Source organism: Columba livia, chromosome 13 (assembly GCF_036013475.1).
Source record: "Columba livia isolate bColLiv1 breed racing homer chromosome 13, bColLiv1.pat.W.v2, whole genome shotgun sequence".
Classification (NCBI taxonomy): domain Eukaryota; kingdom Metazoa; phylum Chordata; class Aves; order Columbiformes; family Columbidae; genus Columba; species Columba livia.
This window is the reverse complement of record NC_088614.1, coordinates 2,491,716-2,506,333: the sequence shown is the minus strand read 5'-3', so window position 1 is coordinate 2,506,333 and position 14,618 is coordinate 2,491,716. Positions and strand designations below refer to the sequence as shown.

Genomic DNA, 14,618 nt, shown 5'->3' with positions numbered 1-14,618 from the left:
CTTACTCTTTTCTCAAAATTTATAGATCTCAGTCTCTAAACTAATTGTTAGTTGCACAGCATGCCTTAAGCTGTGCCCAGACAGAGCAATTACATCCCCCGGCCCTGATTAAAGGCACAGAGGAAACAGAAGTGCAAAGAAAATGAAACACTCTTGGCTGTTTGGGCAGGATGTCATTGCTGTTGTTTGCCTTTTTTGACATTTGTTGATAAAAGTGAGAAAGGAGGTCAGTTATCCATCACTGACCCTTGTTCAAAGCCAAAGATGTGACAGGCTTGTCTCAGGCTACCGACTCCATTTATGAAATTATAAACAAAAAGGAGTTTCTACATTAGCAGCTTGAGAATTTCTTCGTTTTCCCCCGCTAAATTGTTTTGCTTCCTACATCTTTTAAACTCATCTACTTCCCTGTGTGTGCCTAAACCCACAAAATGCCTGTTCATGAATGACCAGAGCTGTGCTGCCATATAAGCCCTGCAAATTACCTAGAACAAGATAAAACTGATATACAGATATTTCTGCATATTCAGGCATTTCTTAGTGAATGTTTCTCACCTGTAAACCACAGCTTTCTAAAAGATATGTCTTTCTGCTGCAATTTACAGTAACTTTCATGGCTGACTATTTATACACTTTAAGTCAAGATCAAGTTTTTCAAAGAAAAATGGGAAAGCACTATTTGCTTTCAGTATCTTTCTGAAATCATCATGTCTAAGTTTCTAAGTCTGAGGGAGAAGTACTTGTTTTTAAAGTAGAAAGCCCATGATACACAAGCATTTAAAAATTAGGTGATGGAAAGCAACAACTTTCTTGCATTAAGATTATGTTTTCAGTGACATCTCCACTGACGTTTCTAGTCTACGTGGCATTGTCTATTTCATAGAGTAGTTTGTGGGAAAGGCATTGTGTTGTATTTTAAATATTTTAGCCAGGACTACCAGAGACTTCACATTTTGAAGTCTTTATTTAACCAGTTCCTCTAACTTCTTTACATGAAATACTAATGCTGCTTCATAATAAACAGGTGGTTGTATAAAGGATCAGACCCATAATCTCATGGTGTCTATGAAGGAACAAAAGCAAACAGCTTAAATATTTTTGAAAGTAATCATATAATTATGTCCGTGATCTTTTTCACTTCTTCATATTCTGTTTTCCCACTTTCAAAGACACAGAGGGATTTTCTATTAGACGACCACACCCAGTCCTAATATTTAAAATGTCTGATAAACTCACATGTGCACCATAGTTTATAAGCAATAGTGGTCCTTGCTGCTCTCCTTGGTGTCATTTGCACTGTGACTGAACGGAAGAGAAGTTTTCCACAGTCGCTGTCTCTTGAAATGACCAAACATCAAAGAAGTTCAATGAACTTGAAATTATATCAGGAAGTAGATCAGACAAAACCTTACTTGGGTGCATCTGTAGTTTCCCCAGTTTTGTGCTCTTAAGGGGATTTAGTTTCAGATATTCCGTCTGTGGAAACTGTACACTTGCAGAACTAGAGGTCACTCCCCCATGAGCCTTGGTCGCATGGACAGTTTTATTATTGCTGTTGAAGGCTGACTGATCTGCTATTAGTTGAATAATACAGTAAACAAGTGTCATGTAATAAATTACAGCTTCACACTTTGAAGTCTTTGACCAGTTTTTAAATTGCTTTATGTGATACACTAACACAGACTGTTTCATGGTAGAAAGATTGGTTGCACCATGGATCAAATCTGTCACCTTATAGTGTCTGTAAGAAAGAAAAAAAAAAAAAAACCAACCTAAACAAACTAACTAACAAAGTCTTAGACAAAATGCTCATGGCCTCGAAGCCCCACAGAACTGCTGTAATTGCTCATGGAGTGTTGTTGGTGTGGGAATCGGTGTGTTAAGGCTCTGCAGATGAAAGAAAGCACCAAACCTCCTGTTACATTCCCACAAGAAGCAGTGATGAGCAAAAACCTATTTTCGGGTAGTGAGTTTCTGTCCTCCTCAGATAACCACAGGTATAAAGACGCACTTCAGATGATATTTGCCAAATGCAAATTGCCTCAAGCATGAAGTGATCCTTTCAGCAGATCCCTTGCAGAAAAGTTATGTCCCCTATCCCGTTCCCTTTTTACCAGGCTTTGCTGACCAGGATTGCCAGAGAAGCCCTGCAAAAAACATTTCTGTAGCCTTCCTGCCAACCTTAGCTGACAGATACAGCTGTTGAGAGACGCACTTCAGATGAAGAGGTGATTCTTCTTTCCCTGACAAAAGCCCACATAGATTTTCCTTATATTCCTTTTTATAGTGTGCCTATGTAGGGATTTATCTGTGCAGTCCAGAAATCAAAGAAAATGTCAACTACGGGCATTTTGGGTGGAAGACAAAGGGAGTAAAAACCTCCCTTTTTTTTCTGTTCCCTTGTTATTTAAGAACCTTGCAAAGCAAAGGAAATCCACTCTGGTGCTCTGTTTTCAACCTATCTATAAATTATGTTTCTAATACATTTCCTGAAATAAGCAGAATGCACAAGATCTGCCACGTGTGTTTTGGGGGCACTGGGTGAATGTAACTACTGTTCTTGCACGACAAGGCAGAAGTGAGACGTTACATGCCGTGTGGGAGAGGCTGTTAACAAATTGGTGGAAATGGCTACGGTTTTCAACTTGTCAAGCATCATTTTCTCAGCTTGATGACACCTTGTAAGACCAATAAATAATTTATGGGGTATCTAAATGTTTCAAATAGGAGTTTAAGGACCGGAGGAAAGAGGTCTAGGGTCTCATAGTTAATCCTATTCGAGCAGCTTCTTATTAAAACAGCCCTCCACAAATTGATTACAGCTGCAATCCCTTTTAAGAAGGATTATTTAAAAATCCCAATTATAAAGACTATTTGTAAAGAGTAAAATACTTAGTGTCAGTTTTGCATGGAGACTGTGGCTTGACTCAGTTGGCAGAAGTGGTTATCCTTTTCCTGCCTTTCTTTCCAGGAGAATCTGCTCGTAGTGATCATTTCAGAGAGTAGCTTTAACGCAGTCGCTGCAGAGGAGGTTGCTTGGCTTCTTTCCTTGGCTACCTCTGCCAGCCCACTTCTGCATGCCCCTTTGCCTCTTTTGGACATTCCCCTGAACCTCATCAGGCATGAAGAACAGATATTCCAAGTCTAACCCAATTCAAGACTTGGTCCTGAGATCCTTTAATAGTGTCTCTCCCAAAGAGCACCTCTGCCATTCTTACAATTCATATATACAACGTACAGTAAATGTGAGTGAATATGACAGAGACAAGGGGCTAATACTGCAATGTTTTGCCCCCTTTTAAATGCCTAAGAACACTTTTAAAGGCTTACTTGGGCTGTTCTCTTGACATATGCATTAATAAACTGGCTGCTGAGGTTGGTTTTACAACAGTTTAGTATCACTGAAGCCAAAAAAAAACCCCACGCATCTGATTCAGTGGTCTTCATCCAGAAATATTGCTAACAATCTGATTATGCTATTATACTTTGAAATATTCTAGTGAGCTCAGAGGGATTCATATAAGACACTTTGTCTCCTCTAAGGAATAGTTTTCTCACAGCTAAGCAATATAATACATCACATTTTCATTTTCAAATAAGGCAACCTCAGTCGTACTCACTCAAACAAGTAATGCACCTTTTCAAGCTTCGGTCACCAGAGACTGTTGCTTGAACTGCGGTGACAAAGCTTATTTTCTTATGGCCGGCATGTTTGAAATAGTGTATATTAAATAAATATTGAAGAACAGTCTTGGAAAGAGAGTTGGAAATTTGCAAACATGAGTACTTAATCAAGAAACTGAACACTCAGAGATCCAGTCAGGGATAGAAACATACCCTATAGCACTTTATCTAATCAAAATTAACCGAGTACTTAAAGAGCGAACACTTGTAATGAGCTGCTTGTGAATAAGCTGGCAACCCCCAATAATTCTCTGAATACAAATAAACTTTCAAGGAAAAGCTAAACTGCTGCTGAGCAGTGAGTGAGTGGAAAAACAAGAAACAGGTGGCATTTACCAAGTAAGTGATGTGTTTCACCCAGTTTTGCTGGCCATGACAAGAGTGATTAACACCAATACCACTTCCTTTCATAGATAAATACAAAGAATAGCTGAGTAAGAAAGATGACAGATTGGGCAACTTTTATTCAGGTCTCCGTTTAATCCCATGCTTACCATTTTATTCTAGTCTCAGTGATTTACTCTCATGTTTTATTCTGAATATTTAGGGTCATATTTTTCAAGGCTGAAATCTACTCCAGTTAATTTTAGCAGGAGTTAAATGCAGGTCATAGCATTCCTGTGTCTGCTGATACATGCACATTTGCTAATGTACAGAGTAGCGGTCCCCTATTTCAGAAAGGCGTTGGGAGGGGGAATGTATTGATGGTAGTGATGCATGTGAGTAAAATATTTAAAATATCTGACTAGACAGGCTGGTATCACGGGGTATAACATCTCTCCTACTGGGCATGTGTGGTAAGTACTGGCTCAGGTAGTTCATACTTGTGTTTATGCTCTCGTTTGTGTTTAATGACTGTATGAATCTGGCAACATCTTTTTCATTAAACTATAAAAAGGTCTGACTATTGGAAGTCTTTTGAAGTGTGTATTTTACTTTGCTATTGTTTTCCAAATAGGATTAGGGGAAGAAACCAATTTAAAAAAAAAGGTTGTTTGTATTTATCTTTTTTTTTTTTTTCTGAGGTTTTGTCTATTAGTCTCCAAGAAGACAGATTGACAACAAAGCTTTTAGGCATCTCTCCACTGTGTGGACTGCTCTGTGGGCTTTTTTCTACACAGACATGTACATATCTGCACACGTGCGTGTATCTATCTCACAAGAATATCTAGTTATCATTCCTTCTACAGTAGTTTTAACTTTCTGCTACATGTGCTGAGCTGCAAAGTATTAAGCCTTATAATCCTTCAGCCCCTTAGATGTGGTTTGCTGGGGGGGGCAGGGCTGTAAATCTGTGGTGGCAAACAAGAAAAGCCTGAAGCTGTGAGCAAACAGGAAACAAATGATCTCGATCCCAGAATGTAAACTGCCATTGACAGAGATGCATGAAAGAATCATAACAGGGAAACCTGCCGCAATTTTTCATGCACTTACCAGCTGAACCGCTGCCATCCCGCCGAAGCAGCGAGCCCAGCACTGACATGGCAGAGTTCTTTAGATGTTGTTTTATGCACAAAGCAACCAGATAGCCTGACTGGCATTTACTCCTTTTCATGCTTGCAGACTGATAATTATTGTGCACTGCCTCAAGCTTGCAATTAGAGGCCACCAAGAAACAAAAAATAGCTGAATTTCAAGATTAAGCCTTTTCCGTGACTAGTCATATTTTCACAGCAGGGAATATGCTGTTGCCAGTAAAAACAGAAATCACCTATGCCATACTGGTACCAGATTAAGGGGCATACTAGCTGCAGGAACAAATGGAGAATTTACGTGTAGTGCAAAGTAATAATAACTGTCATTGTTACTGGAGGCACAATTAGAGTTGATACTGACTCCTGTGTCACAATGCAGCTTTTAACGAGGCTGAGATAAAACACTGAGCTCCCAAGTACTCGTAATTATATATTCTATGGTAATGTTGCAGTATGGATACTCAGTCTGTGTTTTGAGCATATTCTGGTTCCACTTTCCCAACCTCCTCTCCAGGCTCCCCAAGCTTTGCAGTTTAGGTTCACAGGAGATATTTCACTTCCTTTATTGCATTAAAAAAAATGTGCCCTTCTAAGCGCTTGCCTTGTTTGGCTCATTTTCACTGGTAGGGAGTGTATATAAAGTTAGCAAAGCATTAGAGAAACACTTAAGACAAAGTACAATACGTAAAGAAGAAGTTGTCAATCAGGAAAGTTAAAGAGAAGGTTTTAAGTTTCTTTTTTACTTTCACATTTTACGACTTTTTCTGTGTTGTACAGTGATGACTAAGATAAGTTGCTTTGGAAAATCAGAGCTGCTCTGCAATAATAATCGAAACGGTCTATATATGGATGTGTTTAGTGGAACGTTTATTGTAAAAATACATTGGTTTCAGTTAATGGGGGATTTTAGGGGCGGGGGAATTAGAAGTAGAAGGAATGGCCCCAGTTGAAACGCCTCAGGACACCGTTAAGAACCATTTAGGAAAGGTCTATCAACTGCTGCAACTGTATGTAGAGAAAAGTAGACAACGATGCACTTTGTCTGAAGCAACTGTTGCATATCTGCAAAGTCCTCATTTCCACTCACTGATGACTTACATTCTCCTTGCATCCTGACAGGGTGCTACTTTTCCCATTGACTTGCAGGGATACAACCAAGCATTGTCCTTTGAGATACCAGCTTGGGAGAGGGTTCATCTGCCCTTTTTGCTACTTAGGAATGTCTCACATTTTGCCTGCTGAAGGGGTTTTGCCCTTGTCCCAGGGATGGCAGGGTGCTCAGTTTCTCTCAAGGTCATTCTGTGTGCTCAGTGAAAACTTTTGCTGCTCCTCATCTTCAATTTAGTGTATTATTACTTATTTTAAACCCATTGAAGCTACCTTTGCAGTCACAATTTTGAGTCATGTGCGATTCATTGTAATCCCTGACATCACTTGCCATAAAATCTTGTATGTGCACTCGGTAAATCTAAATCTACTCTATCAGAAAAAGAACACTCAGGGAGTATGATCAGATGGACACACAAGGCAGGATTAATTCCTTGCATAGCTACCTGTACACACAAAGATGTCCAATAATACATGCCTTTACACATATACACGTTATTCACAATTAATCCGAGACTCAAAGCATGAATATAATAGCTCAAATGATTTTTTTTTTTTAATAGATCATCTCATTGGCTCTCAAAATATTCAGCAAGCTTTTCCCAGAGCTCTTGTGAGGCACTTTTTGCTCCTCTCCTGTTCTCATGAAGACGGTGTAGAGCAGAGTCAGCTCTTACAAGACTCAGCAGCTTCCTGTCTCGACATCAGGCTTTTCCTTCTCCCTTTAGTCTTAAAAATGCACATTTCACTGTCATTCTGAAACTGCTTAGGGTATGGTCACACTTATAGCATCATAGCACTCAGCAGTAGCTGTCTCACAGAACAAAGGAAAACCAGCAGATATTCTATAAGGAAGAGACATGGGAATAAAATTTCCATTTCCTACCCGAGAGAGCTGTTCAGGAGACCCTGAGATCATGAGGTTCTTAGGGACATGGTTTAGTGCTAGAGATTGGACTTGATGATCTTGAGGTTTCTTCCAACCAAAATGATTCTATGATTCTATGAGTCACTCAAAATCAGGTGATGGCCTTTCTTCAAAGATCCTGTAGTGTAATCTGGAAAAAAAACACCTCTTTTTCTTGATGAACTCAGAAACCTACTCTGAGGGAAAGCAGGCCTAAGCTCCTAGTCATGACCTGTATTGAAGAAGCAATTTGGGAAGCCAGTGGTGTAAAACCAGTACTAGAGGCCTGCATGTGTGTCAGCAGACTTCTCAGAAGCATCAAGTGGTGGAACCACCAGCTTTGAGCTGCTTGATGAAATGATGTCCATTAGGGGAGCGACTTTTCAGGCCACAACCACCATACACTTTTCCATGTTGGGCAGAGTTCTTGCTGAGGTTCCTTGCTGCCCATCACAAATACCCATGTTTCGTGAGTACAATTCACTTTACTGGCAGCGTTATGTGCAACCACAGCCGAGTCATGTAACAGGTTCACAGAAGAAACACAAGTTTCAGGCTTTAAGGAGAGTGATGGAAGAGAATGATGGAAGCACAACACTTTGCTCTGAGGTGTTTGAATAGAAGTGCTGAGGAGCACAATAAAATCTTTCTGATATAATACTATAAATATGTTTATTACCTTAACAATAGTGGTTTATACGATAGCAAATGGATTCAGTTCTGTCCTGCCCCCACTCCACAAGTAGTGACTGATGCATCGTTTGTCATTAATGCTAAATTTAGTGAAGAAAAAGATATTTTGAGGTGTGGTCCCTAAAGGAAGCAGTTTGTAATTCAGTATCAGTAAAAAAATATATGTATATAGATGTGTATATATTTGCAAACCTGGAGACTTTATTTTCACTTCCATTTCTACTAAGAAAAGTCCTACTGGGGCTGTAAAATTAAGTTGGTTTGGGTCTGAATATTCACTGGAAAAGATCCATTTTATGTGAGAGCCTGGTCTTACTGTGATTCAGGGGAATTTTGAATGTGATTTTAATAGGATTAAAATTTTAATGTACAATGGCTTTGATATGAAAAATAATCAGGCATATACAGTTGTATTTCTATGAACTTGTATTGTCAGACTTACCTTTGCCACAATAATATTTCAGTTCTACTGATTTTTGAATTGCTGTATCTCTAAACCGATATTTTTCATACTATTTGGAGTAAATTGCAAGGTTCTCATCCATGGCACTGACTTTATTGTTCTGCCAGGATGTCTTCTTTTGTCATAATAACAATAACTTGTGTAAGTAGTACTTTGTAGGTTTACTAATCAGACAGACTAATTGTATCTTTTAATCTGGGTCAATCTGCTCTTGCTTATTATAATTTGGCTCCAAGTCCCTCCAAAAGAGGAACATTTGCAAATAATTTAGTGGCAGAACCACACTCGTATAAACATTACAAGGATTACCAAAAGGCCCAACAAAAACTCTCTAGAATTTTGCATCCAAGTGCCCAATATACTTCCTAAAAGGAATATACTGCTTTTCTTAGATGCTGAAGTGAATTGGAATGTGTGTGTGTCTTCAAGCCAACACCTCAAAGTTCTGGATAAACAGGGAACGGGATCTTTTCTCTATTTACAAAGCTGAGACTGTCTAGACAGCCCACTTTTCCTGATTCAATCTACCAAGTCAACTTAAAAACACCATACTAATATTCGATTTTAGCTTAGTCGCCATGTCTGTACAATCCCGGCTTAGATTGCTAACCAGGGTGATTATTGCTGACCGAAACTGTTAATGTTTTGGTTGGATGTTTGTCTTCTTGAAAACGGACTGAAAGATTTTTCCCTGTAGGCTCCTGAATTTTCATTGCATGTTAAATGTTTATGTTATTTTCCAACTCTGCCACAACCCAGTAGTGAAAGTAGCTACCACAGAAAAAAGAAATCAAATTTGTAATGAAAACTTTAAAATTTACTTGATACCTAGAGTATTTTTTTAGTGTATTCATAAGGGGGCACTTTGTTTCCATCTTCGGGTCTGAAACTGGATAGATTAACACATTCTGACCAGTGCAAGGCAGCTGCCCTCAGGAAGCAATAACTTTCTAGTATCAAGGTAAGAAAGCCTCAAATAAGTTTGTGAAAATACCTGTTCTTTTCACCTGTTTGGACTTGCAATCACGCCTGCACGAATCAATTCTTTTCTTCAGGTTGAAGGATGGTTTTACTGTCCACCTGCATAAAGAAGTGCTCTAGAAACACAGCCTAGAGTGTCTGTTACGAAGAAGGCAAAAGATAGTCCAGAATTTTGCCCACGGTTTCACATATGTCCTCTATTAAGGGAAGGTCTTGAGAAAATATGCTTTACCAGAAATCATGCCTTCATGGGGGAAAAGAATATTGGAAGGTTTTTTTGACAAATACAATATTAGTTAATTTGAGTAGAGAGTGCTTAAAAATGCAGCTGCGTGCAGATTTCTTAAGAAACTACAACTGACAATTGAAGAGGAAACCTAAAACAAGATTGCAAAAATTAATCAGATGGCACAGAACAGTTGACATTAATGTGTGTACTTCTTTGTTTTGAAACTAGACTGTGGAGGAGTTTTCTTATACAGAAAATTTCAGCTACTTGTACTTGTCTCCTCACACAGTCAAATATTTTGTGAGACAGATCAAAAACCGCCTTTGACAAGCTCATACCCACGCTTCTCCTTTTTAACCTGTTGGGGGGTTTTATGTTTTGTTTCATTGTAATTTGGTTTCTCCTCTTTTACTGGAGGTTTGTTCAGATTAAAAAGGCCCTTTACTTGAAATCTGTTTTGGTAGCTAGATATCTCTTGGGCAGTCAGTATTTAAATGAAACATGGTAATGGAGTTTGAAAACATAAGGGGAAGGAATAAGGCAAGTTTCACTACCCTGTCAAATAAGTTTGAGAGCATGAAAAGAGCATTGGAGTTGGTTTTGGATGAGGCAGTCAGGAGAAGGAGATTCTTGGAAGAATTATTGCTGTATAAACTCCGAGCTGTACCCTGTAGTGCTATCAGTGATTCTGCTCATGCTCCAGGTTCTTTTCTTTTACTCTACAAAGAATGTGATATTTGTTGGAAAAGCCTTTGGTCACTGTACAAAAAATATGATGTGACTGGATGTGCTGACTGAGCATAAAAAACAAGTGGATAGAAAATGGTTCCACTCTTTGTATGTATAGACCCAAATGGTGTGTTGTTATGTCTAGAGCAAGAATTTTTCCTTTAGAAAGCAATAATCTTCATCATGTCTTGCTGTCATAAACCAGTTATGCTCTCAAAATGTTCTCTGTTCTGACATATTTTTCAATTACCCTGGTAATGAGCTGGTAATTGAACATGCCTATAAACTGAGTCCTGAAATAATGTCACAGCCATGATGCTCTGCAGAAAACCCCTGTGGTCAGAAGAAGGTAGAGCATTTGAACACGGTAGCAAAAATGAAGCTTATTGTTTAACTGTTTATAATGGAATTGATAGCAAATTGGGTACTAAATTCAGTAGTGACTACTAAGGCCTGTTTAAACCAAGAGTAATATCTGTGCTGAGACTTGTTTCAGAAGGGAAGAAGAGATACCAAGTCCCTCTATCAACACAGCCAGATCCAGAAATGTAAATGTAAATGTGTAAATGTGTAAATAAAAAGAAGTAGAGAAACACAATTTGGACTCTAAGCATTGGAGGATTGCTGCACTAACTTGCCTTTTTTTTTTTTTTTCCTGCTTTCCTCCTTCCAATTTCTGCATCGCCACAGGTGATATAAATTGGGTATCCAAACCACCATTTACACATCACATTTCTACGTTCTGTGTCAGAGAATCTGGGAACTCCAGGTGTGGAAAAACGTGGGTATGATTTAGGACAGGTTAGACAAAAGCTTTAGACATGAGGAAGAGATTTTTCACAACGAGGGTGGTGAGAGCCTGGCCCAGGTTGGTCAGAGAGGTGGTGCATGAACCATCCCTGGAGACATCCCAGGCCAGGCTGGACGGGGCTCTGAGCAACCTGAGCTGGTGAAGATGTCCCTGCTCATGGCAGGGGGCTGGATTGGTTGAGCTTTGGAAGGTCCCTTCAACCCAAACTATTCTGTGATTCTATCATTCTATAAGCTTTACTAACTATGAGCACGGTGAGAGAACATGGGATAGCATCTCCCCCTCTGCTCCCTGTTCTCTGCCAAGTGGCTGCACAGACTCAACCCATACATTGTTTCAGAAAAAAAAAAAAAAAAGAGGTGAGGAAAAATGACTGTTTTGATGTTAACAAGGCCGGGAGGGATGGGCTCCTTAAGCAGCTTGCTAACTGCCCCAATACTGAGGAATCAAACAGTAAATAATGTGACAATGTGGAATGATGTCTCTTGGTGGAGCCCACAGGAGTGGCACACCCAGCGTCATCCCAGCTGACAAGTCAGGAGTTGGACGGAATCTCAGACTGAGCTTTTAGTCAAAAGGGATGTTGTTCTTAGTAAAGGTTCCTTCTCAGCCAGACCTCTCAATCTTAACTTTTAAGAATTTTACCCCAACATCAGTAAGTCTCCTCTTTCCTAATGCACGCCCTCCTGTGATTTTCCTCTTTACAGGTACAGAAGAAATTACAGCTTGTAACGTGATAACTTTAATGTGCTAATCACTTTCCTTAATGGGGAATATTTGCCCTCTCTAAAGTTTAGTCATTTCCACACCACTTCCATTTGTGCTCTTCAAAGAGATTATCTGTTCTTTCCTTCTAGTGAACTATCCCTCTATAACCTGAATCTAGACAATATTTGGAAAATTTCAACAAATTCTGGGGTTTTACTACTGCATAGTCAAATACTCAAATAGCCATCAGATATTATTGTCATATGTGTTACAAATACTTATTTTTTCATTTAAGTATACATGAGTATCTAGTGTAGAGACACTAGACTGTGGCAAGCTGTGCAAGTGGCTGAGCACAATACATCTTCAATTTATGCATCTGCACTATGTAAATGTCTATTTTGTAAAGAGATAAATATGTACGGTATATGTATATACATATTCTTTTGGAAGAATCTTATCAGTAAAGACATGGCCTCATTTTGAAAATAAACACCTGGTTTATCATGGCTGCTTATTAGAAACTGTAGTTATGTGAGACAAAAAGCCATTTATATTGTAACCAGAGGCTGCTGTAGTTATTAAACAAAGCTCCCATTGCTGTTTATGTAGTTCCACATTTTAAAATGACATTCTATGTCCCATCATGAACTCAGAAGGACAAAACCAAGTGATTCAAAGTAAAATCAGAAAAATATTCCATAGTAAATGCTTCTAAACCTTAAATAATTTGTTTTTAAAATTACCTTGTCTATTGGACTTTCAAAATACCAAATATAATATAAAATCATAATCCCACTACAGATTTCTACAGTTTGAATTTGTAAGTACATTCTGAAAGTGCCTAATGTGAGTGAGGTACTAATACTTGGTATTACCTGCATATTAAAAATTACACCTTTAATCATTACCTAAGTATTGGTATCTTGGGCAGGAAAACCCTCTAATATCTTGCTAGCAATGACATGGTCTACTAAGACCAACTGGATCAGTTCTTCGTGTGATTAGGGTCATGGTTCTACCCAAAGGAATCTCATTTCAGTTACTATATTTTCTCTATCCATCGCTCTGTGACCTATAGAGGTGTCATTTTGCTCCACCTGTGCTGTACTGTTGAATTTGCTTCTTAACTGCATATATATATATATATATATATATATACATGTGTGTGTGTGTGTATATATATATATATATAATCAATCCAGTGCAACTTCTGAGTCATTTCTGAAGGTATTTTGGTTCTTTGGGATGTTCTGGCATCTCTCACCCAGAGGGTGTTGGTCTCGTCTCCCCAGGAACAAGCGCCAGGAGCAGAGGAAACGGCCCCAAGTTGTACCAGGGAGGTTGAGGTTGGATCTGGGGAACAATTTCTTCCCTAAAGGGCTGTGGGGCATTGGAACAGGCTGCCCAGGGCAGTGTTGGAGTCACCATCCCTGGAGGGTTGACAGACGGAGATGAGGTTCTTAAGGACATGGGGCAGGGACAGGGGTGGGTTATGGTTGGAATGTAGCATCTTGAGGGTCTCTTCCATACAAAATTATTCTGTTATTCTAAGCATGTCCCAGTTAAATCAAACATATTGCTAAACCATCTTATTTCTGGATACTTTGTGTAATGTGTTTCTTTACCCCACAAATTCTGGAAAGGCTACATGAACTCTCTGAAACACCCTCTTGGAGAGCCTATTCAAAAGGGTCATTTTCTTTCTTGCCTTCAGACCATTGCTCTGAGTGTTATAAGGCTTATCACTGATAAGAATCAACGTTGATTCCAAGGAAGGTGCACATTGAATTGTGATATTTTCCAAGAGTGTCTTAGAACAATGAAATCTCTCAGCTAGTGCACTCGCTTTCAAACTTGCCCTAAATACCTCCTCTTGAATTAGGTGTTAAATTCTCTGCCTGTTGTTTGACAAACATATCCATTATAGCACAAGTGAATATAAAGTTCAGACAGAAAACACACTCCTCTTCACTGCTCCAATTTCAAACTCTCTGCCTAACTGCTGTTTTATTCACAAGCACATGTATATTGAAAAAAGCATAATGTGGATGGGAACGGCTCAAGTGAGCTACGCATCACAGTGAGGAGGCACGTGTTTTCCTCTGAAGTCTTTTCTACAGGGCAAAATAATCTGGTGATTACATGGCAATGTCAACTTTATTGTAAGATTGTTTTTTTCCTCTTGTGATCCTGTTCATGTTTGTTTGTGTGTTTCTTTAACTTTCCACCTATGCATGTAGCACTGTGGATCTGTGTTTTTCATCCCAGAGTGTTATTCTCATTTATTTTTAAGATAAGGAAATCTGGGTTTCTTTAAAGAGAAGTTTATGCTGATAGAATCTCTGGATGGTGTAAATCTGCCTGTTGTATCAGCTCGTCTTATAATATTAATAGTACAGTCTGTATAAAGCAAATACAGAAGTTGTACATTTTTCATCAAAGCCTGTAAAAAAAAATAGTTAGGATCTTTAATTTCTGTAGCTCTCCCACCTAACACCTCCTCCAGAGGTTTGACTATTGCACTGTGATAGACGCCTTAGAAAACCCCAAGACAGATAAGATAGATCTAATTTCTAACCCTGACATCTCTGCCACCCATTCATTACTCTTTTTTAGAGTTCTCGCTATGCCCTGTGAAAGCAAATGTGTCAGTTACATCTGCAGTTTCTATATCAGAGGGGGAAAAACTGTTGTCTATTAACATCCAAGCTATTAGAAAGCGGAGCAAATTGTGTACAGTTCAGAATGTCCTCAGTCCAGGTGAATAATCAGTCTGGCAGGAGAGGGCAGCTGTACCTACGTGGCAGGGAGTGCAGTTTGCTTAAGCA

General features: G+C 39.0%; 1 long non-coding RNA gene across 1 annotated transcript in view; it reads left to right on the top strand.

Annotated features, from left to right (window-relative positions):
• LOC110360434 (uncharacterized) overlaps positions 1 to 14,618 on the top strand; it is a 522,839-nt gene that overhangs the window by 457,145 nt on the left and 51,076 nt on the right. The window lies entirely within an intron of this gene.